Source organism: Amphiura filiformis, chromosome 17 (genome assembly GCF_039555335.1).
Source record: "Amphiura filiformis chromosome 17, Afil_fr2py, whole genome shotgun sequence".
NCBI classification, from domain to species: Eukaryota; Metazoa; Echinodermata; class Ophiuroidea; order Amphilepidida; family Amphiuridae; genus Amphiura; species Amphiura filiformis.
Window position 1 is genome coordinate 8635294 of NC_092644.1, and position 16614 is coordinate 8651907.

The following is a 16614-nucleotide window of genomic DNA, read 5'->3' on the forward strand; positions in this document are numbered from 1 at the left end:
CCTACCCCCACCCTGAGAATCTAATGGTGCGTCCCTTATCTAAGGTGTCGTCCAACATTTTCGTCATCTTCACATACGTACAAAGCGTACGTATTTTTCAACGGCCTGTCCCCTACATTAAAAATTATTTATACCTCCTTTACTGAACAATTATAAGACCTGTACAGACAAAAAGTAATTTCAGTGTAAATGATCATAAATACTTCACACTGTTGAAAGTAAAGATTTGTTTTCTTATTTTTTCACTCGTAAATGACAAAATTCAAAGCTGATCAAGATGTGTATATGTATACGTCCGGTCCGACTGCGTGATCAGGAAGTACTGCCGAATCAGGCAGTATGTTGCCGAGTCAGGCAGTATGGTATCCCACAATGCAATGTTCTATTTCAAATAGAGCATCGTTTAATATACCGTTATTTCTTGGTTTAGAGTAAAGAAGTAGGTAAAATATATAAAAATATCAATGAATGTACAATTAGTAGTAATTTTTCATCAATTTTAGTTAAAATACAGTTAATTTGCATATTTAAATCAAATTTTTTAAAAACCGTTAGAAATTGTTTTGTTATATAAATTATTTTTCTCCCGGTGGAATTTTTTTTCGCCCGGTGAAAAATTGTCAACTTACATGTAGCTCATGTGTATCAAAGTAAAATGTCCACCGATCTTTTATAAAGTCACCATGAACAATTTAGTCCTTAGTCTGTCGAATTCGGAAGGGTTACCAAAGTCTGTGTTGCCTAACCCGGCAACATGCTGCCTGATTTGGCAGTACTTCCTGATCAGGCAGTCGGACCGGACTGATAGTATACGTACTTCTATGGGATCGGTAATCGGACTTGTGGGTATGCCGCCCGTTCAACTTAAATCCGAATGGTATTTATACGTGTGCCCCTTCCGATATTCATCGGTTGCAAAGACAAATTATTTATTTATTTATTTATTATTTTCAAAATACACACAAATCAACCGAAGTGCAGTTCGGGGGAGGGTCTCCGAAAGAAAAATTTTGTACGGGGATGTGCCACGCACACTTTCTGATGCTGACTTTCTCTATACCTACTTTTTGCTGTTTTTGCCACCCATCAGTATACCAATTATTTTCACCAAAAAAAACAAAAAAAATAAACAAAGCACACACATTTGCCCTAATTTGACGTTTTATGGGCTCTTTTGCCCAAATGCGCCCAATTGGACGTATTGCTCACCACTGAAAACACACCCATCGATATACCAAAATCACTGAAAAGGTACCCCAAAACCGTGGCATATCCCCGTATACCTTTAACCAGCGTGAACCCCCCTCCTGAGGCATCTAAATAATGATGCCAATTTCGCGCATATCTCCATTCTCCATTGAAAAAACCCGGTTTTTTTTTTGGTTTTTGGCGCACTTCCCACACATTGGTCCTTTTTCCATTTTTTTGCCTTTTTTCATACGTACACACAATGGTTAGTTTTACCCCCCATACGTACGCTGTGTACGTACGGGAAAATGGCGAAAATGTTGCACGACCCTAACGTCTCCTCGCGAAATGGAGATATCAAAAGTTTGACTCACCCGGTCTGGTCAAAATCACCGATGAAAGTCTCCACAATAACGTCGTCCAAGTTAGATGTATGTTTTATTATTTTTTTTTTTAATGTTTGACTTACTCTTCTCGGTATTTAGTGATAAAAGTGTCCACAAGAATATCTTCCAAATGCCATACACCATTTTCAATAAATCTTTTGCCGATCCCAATTGTGCCATTCCGTGGTTGAAGATTCAACTGATCTGTAGTATATGACCAAGATCCAAACCTTAGGGTGCAATGTTGAGTATCAAAGGGAAAGAGCCGGTCATCTATACGACACGCTGTGTGTAATATCGCGGGAAAAACCCAAAGAACCGTACCATCAGGATAAACCCAGGCGCTTACATCTTTAACATTTTCATAACTTTTGTCGACGCTATAATGAAAATAAATAATAAATCAACATATAAATTAACATCATTTAATAAAAAATAAATGGTGAGTCAATCAATTAAAGATAATTTGATATAATATACTGTCATTGTTAGTTAATTGGCGTCAAGGCACCTATTTCGCAGCGCGGGGATATGTTCAGTTCCATACTATTTGAGGTTGATACACATCCGGGATACACATAGGGATCATTTCGCGCGAAGCACAAGAAACATTTGAAATTTTATACTAGCGACTGGTGTTTGTGTGCGTATTTAAAAAATTCCTCAGAATAAAGAATATTGGGGGGGGGGGCAATCTTGAACATGTTTCCCCTCTGTTGGATCCTGGCCGCCGAGATACTTATCATTTTAGATTTTCATTTTTTTTTTTTACTTCTTGCAACAAGAAAATCTAGTGTGGGACCATTCTCAACCAAATCGATTCTCACGCATGCTCTGTGTTTACTTCCACGTTTTCAGAGCGTCGAGCCGATTGATCGATACCCATTGTTTTAGCAAAAACGACGTCGTTTTGTCACGTGAAATCAAATCATTTCCTACTACCGGGATCTATTATTTGTTAATTAATTAATTCGGAAATGGATTAATTCAAAACAGAAGTTATTGAAAGAAACGAATGTTCTAAAAATATATCATGTGGCCTTTTCAATATTTCAATTGTGGTATACATACGCCATCGCTGTGATTGTATAAAGTCAAAAGTGACGCAATGCAAAATTCGGTGATTGCCCATCACTTTTCAAAAGATGCATCTCAATCACTCAGCGATCTAGTATAAATTTCAGTAACTTTGAACTTGACTCTCTGGGCAAAGTTTAATGACTTTTCCCACTTGGTGATGGGGTGCGGTTGAAATGGCTCCATAGCTAGATTAATGATCCAACGCCAAGAATTGCCCCCTTCGTATCAGATAGGGCTGGCTACTCCCCTGTTAATCAGTTATATACGTTAACTCTCTTCACGCGGGTGTCGACTGCAGACGACAAGTTTCAAAAAAAATTTAAAATTCACAAAATTTCAGAAATGTAGATTTTTATGACCAAATTTGGAATCAGCATGAAAAATGCATTAAAATGAGTACAAACAAGCCTAATATTGGTTCAGTAGTTCTTAACATAGTTCTTGGTATTTTGAGAAAATATTTCAAAACTTGAACTTTTTCCGTTGAAGCGCATGGCTAGCAAGCAGAGCATTAAGCATAATATAAACTCTGCCAAAGGTCAGCAACATTAACAGTTTTTTTGCACGATAGTGGATGGGAACTAAAATCTCTTTATACTATCACGCCTTTCGTGACCGTTTTCGTCCCTCCCTCTTGGAAAAAATCTGACTACGCCACTGGTAGTTAATGTTCTTGGCGAAGTGAAAGTCATTGGTTTTAACTCCGTACCCTTACCCGTTTACTTACTTTTCGAATACATGGATATCCGGTCGCCATATTTGAACTGCTGGTATGATTAGGACATCCACATCTGGATACACACTTGTGTTCCAAGTTAAAAAGTCATCATGCCATTGCTAAAATGAGAGAAAATAATGATAGATAAACTAATCTTTGTGGCATATGGTAGACTTGTAGTACCCGTACCCGTACTCGAGTCCCAATTTCCGTATCCGTATCTGATGGCTATGCCTCTTATAGACAATCGGACATTCCTAAGTGTTATGGCGCTATTTGCTTTCCATAGCTAATTTAAATATATCGCTCCGCGGCTCCCTCTCCTCAATTACCCTCGTCTATTATTCTGGGTAGTTGACAGCCAGTCGCTGTGGAGGACGGACGTGAGAATGTTCAATCATCTATATTATGTTGTGATCACTTTGTTGATGAGGAATTAAAGTTTATTTGTCATGTTTGTGAAGTTATATTTTGCTCTCCGTATTGAGTCTTTCCCCGTCTCACTGGAAGATCCATTGGCCATGTATCTGGTTTAATTTATATTAACCAAATAACTGGTTAGTGGATTTTCACATCAGTTCTGAGTCATATTATAAGCAAATATATTGAGTTCGTAAGTTTAAGTTATGGTATTATATGAAATTGATATATCGGCCTTTAATGTTAAGAGTATGAATTACCTTGAAAAAATGTCTCAAAAATACAAAATGGCAGTTAAATTCCGATCAGAAACTGTCAAACAATATTTTAAACATTATTAACATCACAAATTTGCATCAAACCCAAATTTGCAACAAACCCAATCGCAAATTTTTTGCTATTTTCCATTTACGATCCTGCCCAAAAGTTACTTCTTTCGATATACCACGTCACAAATGCTGAATTGCTGAAAAGATTTGAAATGGGTCATTGTAACAAACATTATGATAAAATAGTGAAATAGTCCAAAGCAAATTACGTGATAGATGATCTTACCATAGCTATAAATGCGCTTTGTTGTAATGTTTGGTACCGTTCATTCTGTAAAAAGGATAAAATTTCGTTTAGAATCATCAACACTGGAACTTACTGTCACTATTCGGGAAGGGCGAGTAACAAAAAGTTACGATTCCAGAGTGATATACCGTGTCATCTCTATGACCTGAATCATGAGCATCAATCCGGGTGGGTGGGCAGGGGGGACAAGGTCCCCCCACATTTTGGGGTGGGGGCACAATATCAAATAACCCCCCCCACGTTTCTGTAAAAATACAGGCAATGTTCGGTATTATACCTTTATTTTTGGCTAAAATAGTATAAAATTTAAAATGTTCTCGCGCTCCGCGCGAACTTCATATTCAAATTCACCTTCCCCTTCAAATTCACATTCAAATTCATCGTGATTGGGAGGTTTTGTGTGAACAATACGCGCATGTCCCCGTAAACTTGGCCGGTAAAATGCATTTGTCTGTGCCTTTTTGTATTTGTATTTGTCTTACCCCTGGTATCTGGTACGCCAGCGACAGAAAGGGAAAAGAGGGCTATTAGGAGACTGAGGAAAAGGACGGAAGAAGAAGGATTGAAGAAAGTAAACAAGACGCAGATACACATGACAAAGCCGAAATCAGCAGGAATTAAATATTTCCTTCTTACAGTTCTTTCTTTGACCCCCCCCCCCCACTCACCCCATCAATTCAAAGAAAAAAGTAAAAGAAATATTCCTTGCTTGTTCAATGGTTCTGTTTAAGTATGTACACGTTCGGTAAACACCTTGATTTGGTATAAAATAGTGTAAAATTGCAAATTAGACTTAACGGGAATTAGACCAAATGGTATTAGACCAAATGGCAATAGACCCTCAGTCTGCTGCACTGGAAATCAATTTCGCTTCGAACGGGGGAGAGGACCGTACGAGCCAGCATTTTACCAACACAATTTCTCTTTTTTAAGGAGAAATACGAATAAAAAAAAATTCCAACTAGTGTGAACTTGTAATGTAATAATTATTCTCTTCAAATGGAGTTAAACTTATTTTTGCAATAGGTATACCCTTTAACGCACATCAATACTAATAGCACTACGCACAGAACTGTAAATACTAGTGGCACTACGCACTTGTAATGGCATTACACAATAACCTGAAAGTTACAATTAGGTAGGGACCTAAGGGGATTGTTTACTAAAAACAGACGCCGTGCGGATGAATTTTTGCAATATTTCAACAAAAATGTCATACCGTAAAAACTCGATAGTTAACATATGTGCTTACTATCGAGTGCTTTTAAAACACGCCGGAAACACGAAGAGCCCCATCTACAAAAGTGTAAAGGGTTTTTAGCAAATCATCGATACACATAGTTATATACGAAAAAGTAAACCTGCAAATGTGTGTCTCAACCCCATTAGCTCAGTTTGTAAAGCGCCGGACTTTGGTACAATTTCATGTTTTCAAAAGCGCTCTATAGTAAGCACATAATTTTTTATGCTAACTATCAAGTTTTTACACTATATATTATGAGAGAAAATATAACAATGATAACAACTTAATAAGCATCATTTATTAAAGCGCCTTTAATATACAAACCGCTTTACAACACAAATCAACAAAAATAGCATTACATGGCAAGAGGAAAAACTCATCAACTCAACAAGATATACAATATAATAAAAGTATAAAATACATAGCGAGACTTTTAACTCATTATTTAAAAGCGCAGGAAATCATGCATTAAGATGACACGCAGCTAGGCATGGAAAATGAGCCTAACATGACATGAAAAACATCATTAATAGCAAGATATAGAGAATAATTAGATAAAATACATATCGAATCATTTTCTAAAGAGCATCAGGAGTCAAAATGCATTATTATTAAAAAAAACATATTGCACATAAAAACACAATTGCTATTTAAAAAGCAAGGGAGCATGCTGCATGAACAAATCATGTTATAAACAAAAGCAGTTCATCGATTAAAAACAAATTTCAAGCTCTACAGAACGCACATATACAAGACAAGCACATGATTAAAGTGTTTCAAAGCATCAAAACCCCAAAATGTACTTTTTTGCTATATAACTTGGTCAATTTCGTGATTTTAAAGCAGCCTTTTCAGATGGCCCCCAACCAAATTTAGAGCCTTACTCCAGATCTTAGAGGACTCAAAGCGCTGTAATTTCACTGCAATGGTGAATCATCACAATCAGATCGCATCAACTAGGCTGCTGCCGAACGGCGAACACCTATCCGCATTTAGATTGTAACATCCGCCAATTATCTGTGCAGCTACGCAAATTCCACTGGGTGAAGGACGTTTTTGATAACCAAACAACTCGTCGCTGTTTTGGCATACTGTCGTATGACCAAAAATGCCGTTTTGAGAAAATCGCATTTAAAGTTTTTCCAATTTTTGAAGACCCACTGGAGAGCACCAAAGTAAAATATGTTTATTATTATCAAAGAATAATCAATAATATATTTGTCTTTGTTCTCAACTTAATACAAACTTTTTATTCATTCACTAATTAGAAGTAATTAAGCTGCAAATTCATACGGCAGTATGCCAAAATATGCACAATTTGACAACCTATGTAAAAATATATGATACGCCATGTGATACGACAGTATGCCAAAACAATAGGAAACTGCAGTTACACGGTGGCCTATGGCGACGTATCGTGATACGACTATGATACGACTGTATGCCAAAACACAGAATGAAGATTTAGGGGGGGGTGTTACATAAAAACCATGTCGTATCATACTAATTAGTGCCATATATCATTAACTAATTACATTTAGGTCTCAAAACTTTGTGAATATATAGAGTTTCATTCATAGATTTTGAAAGTTTATATAACTCGTTTTGCCCAAAAATCGTCATACGACACTATGCCAAAACAGCGACGAACTGATCACCGATTTTTGCGATACAGGAGGAAACCGGAGATCCCGGAGAAAACCTGCGAGAGCGAGCATGGAATCGGGATAAACCAAGTGCACATGAGTCCTTGGGCCGCGCCGGGGCTTGAACCCGTGACCTCAGTGGTGCAAAGCGAGGGAACTATCGCTGCGCTAACTCGCCCTCCCATATTTTCATGCATCGCCCAGTCATAACCTATAGTGGAAAGGTTTGTACGGCAGATTTTGGATTCGTTTATAACTTTGGGTCACAATTTTCAAAAGAAAATGGTTTTGAGAAGGGCTGTTTTTCAAAATTGTCTTCAAACATCAGGGAAAGGTACAGATTCTTCGTTGCTTTTTAGCAAAATTTCTAGAATTTGCCTAATTTAGCGTAACTTTAACAACAATTATCGAAATTAGTATATTTTTTGGGTGGGGTGGTGGGGTGGGGGCTCGTTTATCTTTTTTGTTAAATCTGGTATATTTTTGGGTGAGTTTTTTGAATCCCAGACGCACATCCCTACCCAATCCTAAATCAAGATCCCCGAATTAAAAATAAATAAATAAATAAAACTAAAAAGAAAAAAAAATAGAGCGGTTACCGCACCATAGCTGGACCATGTGGCCTCAGGGGAGAGGGGGGTTGCTCTCTTTCATTTCACACCTTAGGGCGTCATACACAGGGACAAGCGATTTGCGCGGAAAAAATAGCAAATTGCGCGGGAAAAATAGCAAATTGCGCGGAAATAAACCAGCCAATTGCGCGAAACTTTTATACATAAAACATACATATAAAATACAGGAAAAAACATGTCAAAATATGTAAATATAGTTGCAGTAAGAGCAAGCGGACACAGAGTCAACATAATGAGATTGAACAAACATTTTAAGAGAAATAAGTCATAATGCCAGGGTCACGTTAATCTATTAACACAAAACTACTAGCAATAAATTAGATAACTTCATTTGTTTTATGTTAAATTACCAATTCGATGACTCGCAAAATATCCAGATCAATTTCCACATCGATCCGTTTCTTTATATCCGAAACAGGACGGGGAGTTGTTTGACCATAGTCAGACAGTAACTCCTTCGTTAATATAGAATGAACACCTTTGGGCTTTGTTGTTATAATTGCTGAAAGAAAAAATGAAAAATGAAAAAAAAAAAAATGAACAAAAGATATTTGTTTTAAAATGCTAAAAGAAATTTAATATCCTTTGGGAGTTTGGATGATAAAGTTGTTGCAATGTGTATGGGGTGTGTTCGTTTGCGACTGGATATGTTGTCAACTCAACTCAATAGTAATTACTTAGAGAATAAAAGATAGGATTTTGTCTTTTGCCTATCAATATCGTGTCATAATGGATGGGCTGGCCAATATTTTGAGTAGTGGATGCCGGCGCAGCCGGTATCCACTACGATAAAAATATTGGCCTGCCCATCCATTATGACACCGTATTGGATAGGCAAAAGACAAAATCCTATCTTTTATTCTCATTCTTATTCAGTTTTAATGTAATTTTTGCGAGAAAAACAAAAAAAATAAAGTTACTTTTGTGAGGACATCCCCGTTGCTTAAAATGAACGAAACCATCATGAACATCTTAGCCGTCGAATCGCGTTCTTAGTTCTCGCACGTGTATTACGCGAACGCATTATCGCGCGATCATTGAGGAGCAACAAGCGTGCCGCCGTTGCGTGGCGGCGCGCGCCCTCACAGTATTCTAAGTTAATTTGCTAGATACCTGTAAGAAAACTAATCAAATTTGAATTAGAGAATAAATGATAGGATTTTGTCTTTTACCTATCAATATCGTGTCATAATGGATGGGCTGGCCAATATTTTGAGTAGTGGATGCCGGCGCAGCCGGTATCCACTACGATAAAAATATTGGCCAGCCCATCCATTATGACACGATATTGATAGGCAAAAGACAAAATCCTATCTTTTATTCTCATTTGTAATTTTGCGAGAAAAACTGCCTTTTTCAGAAAAAATAAAGTTACTTTTGTGAGGACATCCCTATTGTTTTAAATGAACGAAACCATCACGAACATCTAAGCCGCCGAATCGCGTTCTTGGTTCTGGCACGTGTATTACGCGAACGCATTATCGCGCGATCATTGAGGAGCAACAAGCGTGCCGCCGTTGTGTGGCGGCGCGCGCCCTGACTAATATCACTATCAACTATTGTGAGATATTATACACCAGAAAACCAATCAAATTACGTGAATTCTTTACAAGACACACCCATTGAATAAGAATTCTTTACAACTCACCCATTGAATAAGAATATCTGTTCAATTAGCTTAGATTATTGTTTTAATTCAATATTTGACAAAGTGCATGGCGATAAATGTGAAAAATGATGAATTAAATGTTGCTAAATAAGGTCAGACCCAACATTTTTTTTTATTTATCTAGTTATTTAACTATCAAATTGTTTTATTAACTCGACTAAGGAAGCAGATTGGAACGTTTGCACAGTATTTTTTGTGGGACATGAGAGCTCATCAGACACACCAAATCGTATTCTGAATACGATGAATATCATTCTGATATCAATTTTTTTTAATTCGCGATATAATACAAATGTTTATTAATACAAATTATTAAAAGTTGATATTTTTGATATTTAACAGTCCTTGAAGTCCTTTAAGGTAGACTATAAATAACTTGGTCAAACAATGAAGATGGAGGACAACACCAAGGAAGAAGCTTTGATCAGAATAAAGGCATGCTGGAATTGCTGTGGAAGATTCAAGGACATAAAAAGTTACAAATGTATCTGAGAAGTAGAATTAGAGAATAAATGATAGGATTTTGTCTTTTGCCTATCCAATATCGTGTCATAATGGATGGGCTGGCCAATATTTTGAGTAGTGGATGCCGGCGCACTTATTCAGTTTTAATGTAATTTTTGCGAGAAAAACTGCCTTTTTTCAGAAAAAAATAAAGTTACTTTTGTGAGGACATCCCCGTTGTTTTAAATGAACGAAACCATCACGAACATCTAAGCCGCCGAATCGCGTTCTTAGTTCTCGCACGTGTATTACGCAAACGCATTATCGCGCGATTATTGAGGAGCAACAAGCGTGCCGCCGTTGCGTGGCGGCGCGCGCCCTGACAAATATCACTATCAACTATTGTGAGATATTATACACCAGAAAACCAATCAAATTACGTGAATTCTTTACAAGACGCACCCATTGAATAAGAATGTTTAATCAGTGTGTATTGCCAACAATGACATATGGGGCTGAAACATAGACAACAACCAAGTACCTGGAACAGGAACTACAAACAGCCCAAAGGGCAATGGAAAGGAAGATGCTACACATTACCAAACTCATGGTGAAACTCAAAGAAGCGAAATGGAGATGGGCAGGCCACCTTGCAAGAAGAGAAGATAACAGATGGACTAAACGACTTCCAGAATGGCAACCAAGAACCGGGAAAAGATCTGGAGGAAGACAGAAGAGAAGGTGGCGTGATGACATTACTGCTTACATGGGACCTATGGACAAGAAATGCAAGAGACAGAAAACAGTGGAAGAATCATGAGGGCTACGTCCAACAATGGTCAAACATAGCCTGGTGAGGTGAGGAAGTAAATTTTATAAATCTAATACTTAAAGTGTACGTAGCTGGGAGGAAAGGCCCCGGGGAAAGGCCGTTCATCATTGGAAAATTTTGACCTTTCGTATTGAAGATATGAATTTTTCCCACAAAAGACAGAATTTTTTTTCACAAAAAGAACATCATGACAAATAAGAGCAATCTTGAAAGTTATAGGGGCAAACAAAAATGGTAAAGACTTACCCTTGAACATGGTATTGAGGAGGCACAACAAGATCCAATACGTAATCATCATTTTGTAAACTCCAATAAAAACTTGCTTTACGAATTTCCAATTTCTTATTTCTCGACCACGGGCTAGAGTAAATGCTGTACCATCCACACAAGGCTTTGTCAAGACACTTAGGATAGATTGCATCCAGTTCTTGAACGACGTCAAATTTGGTTGTTTGATTTTATTTTTACCAACTTGACGAATGTATGGCTTTGACACGTTTCACCACTGTTTTATTATATACGTATCGTAATAAAAAAGAAAATAGAAACACCGCGTGCAGATCAGTGAAACATTATTTTGCTGTGCATTGAGCATAATAACGCCTCAACTGGCAGTTGTGCAATGCTTTGAGAACTATGGCAGTGGTGCACTGAGCATGACATAATACACCATTGGAAGATTTACCTGGAAGATAACATAAACTGGCCTCAAAAAGAAACTTATAATTTTTCACAAGGTCATATCTTAAAATCCTCTCCATAAAAATGAACAAAAATTGCACACAGGATTACTTCAATACTCTACTCTCCACACATGTCAGTAACCAAGCAGTTGTCTATCTGACACAACAGCAAAATGCACTGACATGGAACACCTTCCTGGACCAAAATTCACAACCCAACAGATTTCTCAATTTTTCCACAAGAGCTTACTAAAATGCAGAGCACATGGTAATCCTCCCTAACATACTCAGCCATGGTTTGCCAAATTGTTGCGCAAAGGTGTAGTATCACCGCCAGTATGAAGGATAAAACGCGTTCAGTGATAAATTGCGACATTTATCTTGCAGATTGTCAGGAAATCGGCTGGGTTACTATTTTGTGAAGTCTTTAGATGTATACATGCATAGACCTTGAAGACAAGGATATTTGACCTAGTCAAATTCAACAAGAATATCGTCCTGCTCTGCAGCAAACTCTGGACATTACATGTACTAGCTGCAGCAGGATGGTCTGGGAAAAAACATTCTAAATACATTACAATAAGCAAGTTGTAAAAGAAAGGGCATTTTCAAATGTGTTGGAGACGTCACACGGTTGTTTGATGTGATCATTTATTATTTTTTTCTTACAAAACATATACCGGTAATTTATTTACATACAAGTCTAGACCTGGACAATACCAACAGCTATCACATTTAATATACACATATACTTTTTAGCTGGTTTTAATATAGGGGAGGGGGTGGTGGGCTTTTCTGTCTGTGCGTGATTTCTATTTTATGGCGAAGGAGCCTGTGTAATAATTTTATGACTTTTATTCGTATATATTTTTAAATACATGTTTGTTGTTTATAATTATGTGTTGTATCCAGGGCAGCAAGGGAGAACAGTTCTTGTCACTGATTGCATGTCCCAGGTTTAAGAGGAAATAAACGATGTGCCTAAGTGTTAATAATTGATAATCCTGCATCAATACATCGAAATATCCATCTATTACGTTGTAATATAAAGCACCGCTGTTAGAATAATGGCAGTGATAGTCAACACGATACCGAGTATTAAGATAAGCCTTTCAATAACAGAGGCAACTTTTTGCCAATCAGATGTGTAATCCCTGCGATTGCGCAGATGATCTTCACCATAGCGTAACACATCTCTCTCGTCTACATTTGCAAATATTCCATGCCCATTTGTCATCTTGATATCATTCCGAATATCACCATGTTTCAGTTCGCGTGTTTTTGATGAATCGGGTAATGTTGTCAACTCTTCGTTGATGTAAGGTTCTGGTTCCTGGTTTATGGCGATGGTCAATGGCTGAACAGAGGTTAATATACAGAGCCACTTTGGAACTGGTTTTGTTTGGTCTCGATGGTAGATTGCTGCTACAAGTACACCAGACACGATGGATAAACATCCAATCAGAATCATCGGGGTGAAATAATAACCTGTGATATGTGTAAATTATCGAGAAAAATTGTATCAATCTGAATTTGTTTTAATATATTTCCTGTAAACAGTGGTAAAAGCACTTTATACATGGACTAAAGAGGGAATCATGGAAATGTTAATGAAGTGGCCAATTATCATTGATTATCAAGGACTAGTTTGAGGACACCATTGAGGAAATGTTACGAGGGATTAAATGCTGATAAAATCCGTTTTGTAATCGCGTGCAGATAATGGGAAGTAATGTTGAGGTTAGGCATATCTTCTGCTGGGATCTTCTGAGGCAATTTGCCGATCGCACGGTCATCTCAAAATGAGGTTCTAGCCGCAAGTGTGTGTTGCGTTTGCGTACACCTGCCCAATACATGCTTTAACTGCCACGTACGCTTTGCAAAAGCCTTCTGACGCGATGCTAGAAAAGCGCGAGAAACAAAAATGCCCCTTTTGCGCATGCGTTTGCTTGGAGAACCTCGTTTTGTTAGCAAGAGGGTGAAAAATCCGTGCAAAGGGCGAATATTGATAAATACATATCGCTTCTGGGAAATGCTGAGCTTTTTGATGGGGCTAGTTATTATTTTTATTTATTAATAAAACATATACATTTTAAATCTAGGTCCGGGTCCTATTTCAATACCAACAGCTTTAATATGTGACCGTCCACGGCGAATGAGCCGTAAATTCCTCCCTCGGTCAATTTTGTTTTATTTCGTGTTTAAAAATAAACATCATAAACTTAAAATGGTATATCATTTGACTTCAAATGATATCCAGAAGCAGGGTTATGGTTTGTTAAACTTTGCTCCTTCAACAAAATTATAGCTTTTTTCGTTTCTACGTGTGTCTCTTTTTCCACATTGTTGGCAATAAATATCAAACAGTCATAATTGGCGGTCATTTCAAATCATCCCCAAGTCAACGAGGTTTAAGAAGGTTCTCTCATTGTTAATTGTTGGTTATGCATACCTATACAAAATACAATGCCTGGTAACCCACCACTTGAAAAGGATTTAGCAAAAGCAAACAAAGCCCAGAGCTATTAAAAGTTCTATAGCCATGTAAGGTAGAAGCTTATTATCCACGTCAATAATAGGATTATTGATTGGTGTTGTGACTATCAAAATAAGACAGATGTCGCGCCAGCTTAAGTGACCGATGAATACGACCTTCGTACACATTTTACACCGTAACTCGGAATACAATTTAGGGAATTTACGGCTCGTTTGTGCTACCGGGTCACATATTAATATACACAGATACTTGTAAGGAATCGGATACCAACGTCAGTATTTTTGTGGCACTACAGGAGAGCATATCAGACATATCGAATTGAATTCTAAATACGATGAATGTCCTTCGATAACAAAATTTGATTTTTTTTAAAAATCGCGATATAATACAAATTTTATGGCAAATTATTTCAAATTTTTGATAGTCCTCGGCGTAAACTTTATAAATCTAATGATATGTACTTAAAGTGTATGTAGGTGGGAGGGAAACCTGTCCATCATTTAAAAGATTTGACCTTAATGCTTTGATACTTAATGCTAAAAAGGGTAAATTTGGGAGAATTAGCGAACAGATATGAAGTAATGATGAGAAAGGTGCCAGGTAGGGAAATCATGGGGCCGATCTTTTGAGGCAATGCTGAAAAAGGGACCACGTTTGGGGAAAATGGGTTAATGAGGCAATAACGGGCCAGATCCTGTGCAGAAGTGAGGTAATGCTAAGATACCTGGATTTTTTTTACGATCCGCTCACCAGGAGCAAAAAAAGTAGGATAATTAATGAAAGAAAGAGGGAGGGGCAATTCTGGGGGAAAACTACAAAGGATGTGGGAGAAGAGCAGTCACAAAATGGGTCCTGAGGAGAGAAAGAGCGCGAAAAATGTACAAAGAGTTGAAGAAGCAAAATTTCAAAAATACATAAAAAGAGGGACGAATGACAAGAGTTCAATGGAAAAATTTAAAAGTATACTTTGATTTAGAAGTTTACATAATCACGCCCAGCCAGAGCCCATGCCCACTTTGTCGAGAAAAAACAAACATGAGAAAGTGCAAAGGACAGTTGTGGTCATTGTTCGTTGACTATCAACGATCGGAGTAAACAATAATTCTTACCTAATATTGGCATAGACGAAGGTGGAAGTGAGTCTGCTATCAACTGTTGGAATAGAACCAAGGCAAGCAGGTTGGTGATACCAAGTGATACCTTCTCACCAGATTCAGTTGGAAGAATAAACACCAACAAATTAAGCAAAGAGAGCAAACCGCACGGAACAATGAAACTAAGTACATGGAATAAAGGTCGTCGGCGAAGGCGTAAGGTATACACAACCTCAGAATACATCCTGGAAGTAAACAAATATTAACCCGCATGGTCAAATGTTCAAATCTGTTCACTAGAAACATACCAACAACTCACCAGTTTATTCCACATAAAGTATAAAACGTGCCCCATAGGCAGGGACAGGCGATTTGCGCGGAAAAAAATAGCAAATTGCGCGGAATTGCGCGGAACTCTTTTTTCAGTGCAAATCATGTATCCCTGCCCATAGGAAAAAAAAAGCAAATTGCGCGGAATTGCGCGGAAAAAAAGTTCCGCGCAAATCGCCTGTCCCTGCCCATAGGACACCTTGGGAGAACAGTGCCAGTTCATTGAAAGGTTCGAAATATAATGCCAACTGGTTATTGAGTAGTCAATCGATAAAAGCATGCAGGGAGGGCATAATTATGGTCTAATTTCATCGCATACTATTTCCACGGTTCGATCACATTACAATGTAGTTGTATTTTCCACAAATTCCCCTAAAGCTTTATGAAATAAATGGAAAAAATAATGTATTTTACGAAACGTAACGTCTTTTTATCTCTGTCTTTATAGGCTAACTGTTTGGAAGAAACTGTGTTAAAGGAGGATATGTTATGGTCCAATCACATGCTATTCCCATGCCACGCTTCGTGGAATTCAATGTACCCACATTAAAAAAAAAAGCGCAGTGATTTATAGTGCGCTACGCACAGGCACAACGCCTAGACGTTGATCCACAAGCCTCAGCACACTTTACAGGTTGTCGCTGACCACTACGGCCCACATCATTCCACAAACCATTAAACAACAAATCAGGGACTTTGCTGCTTCAAGAGCGCACACCCTAGACATTCCACAAATAACCATCGCAACCAGGATCAGCTCCCCGAGTTTCGTACGGGTTACAACGAGACAAATTAGCAGTGAGTTCCTTGTCCAGGGGAATTTCAAGCTAACTCAATTTTCTTTCCACGTGAGCGTACTAGGCACCGCCAGGGTTCGAACTCACAACCTCTCGCACCACAGTCGAACGCCTTATCGATTGAGCTAACTTGACTGCATTAACCTTATAGTTAGTCTGGAATTTCTTATCCAGCGTGTTCTCTTAAAATCGAGGGTGATGAGATTTCATAAGGGCAATGAACAATAGGTCACAAACAATGGACAGGGCCTAATTTACCACAGGGCAAAGTATGCACGTACCCAGGGGCCACGATCTCGGGTGGGGGTGTAAAAAACGAGGAAGTTGTAATATCATAACACGCAGTCACAACTTAGGAAAAAACTTAGGTTAAAATGGT

General features: G+C 37.9%; 1 protein-coding gene across 1 annotated transcript in view; it reads right to left on the reverse strand.

The window, feature by feature from the left end:
• Window positions 1–16614, reverse strand: part of LOC140138363 (neuronal acetylcholine receptor subunit alpha-7-like) — a 34570-nt gene that overhangs the window by 12899 nt on the left and 5057 nt on the right. The gene's annotated exons all lie outside the window — the stretch shown is intronic.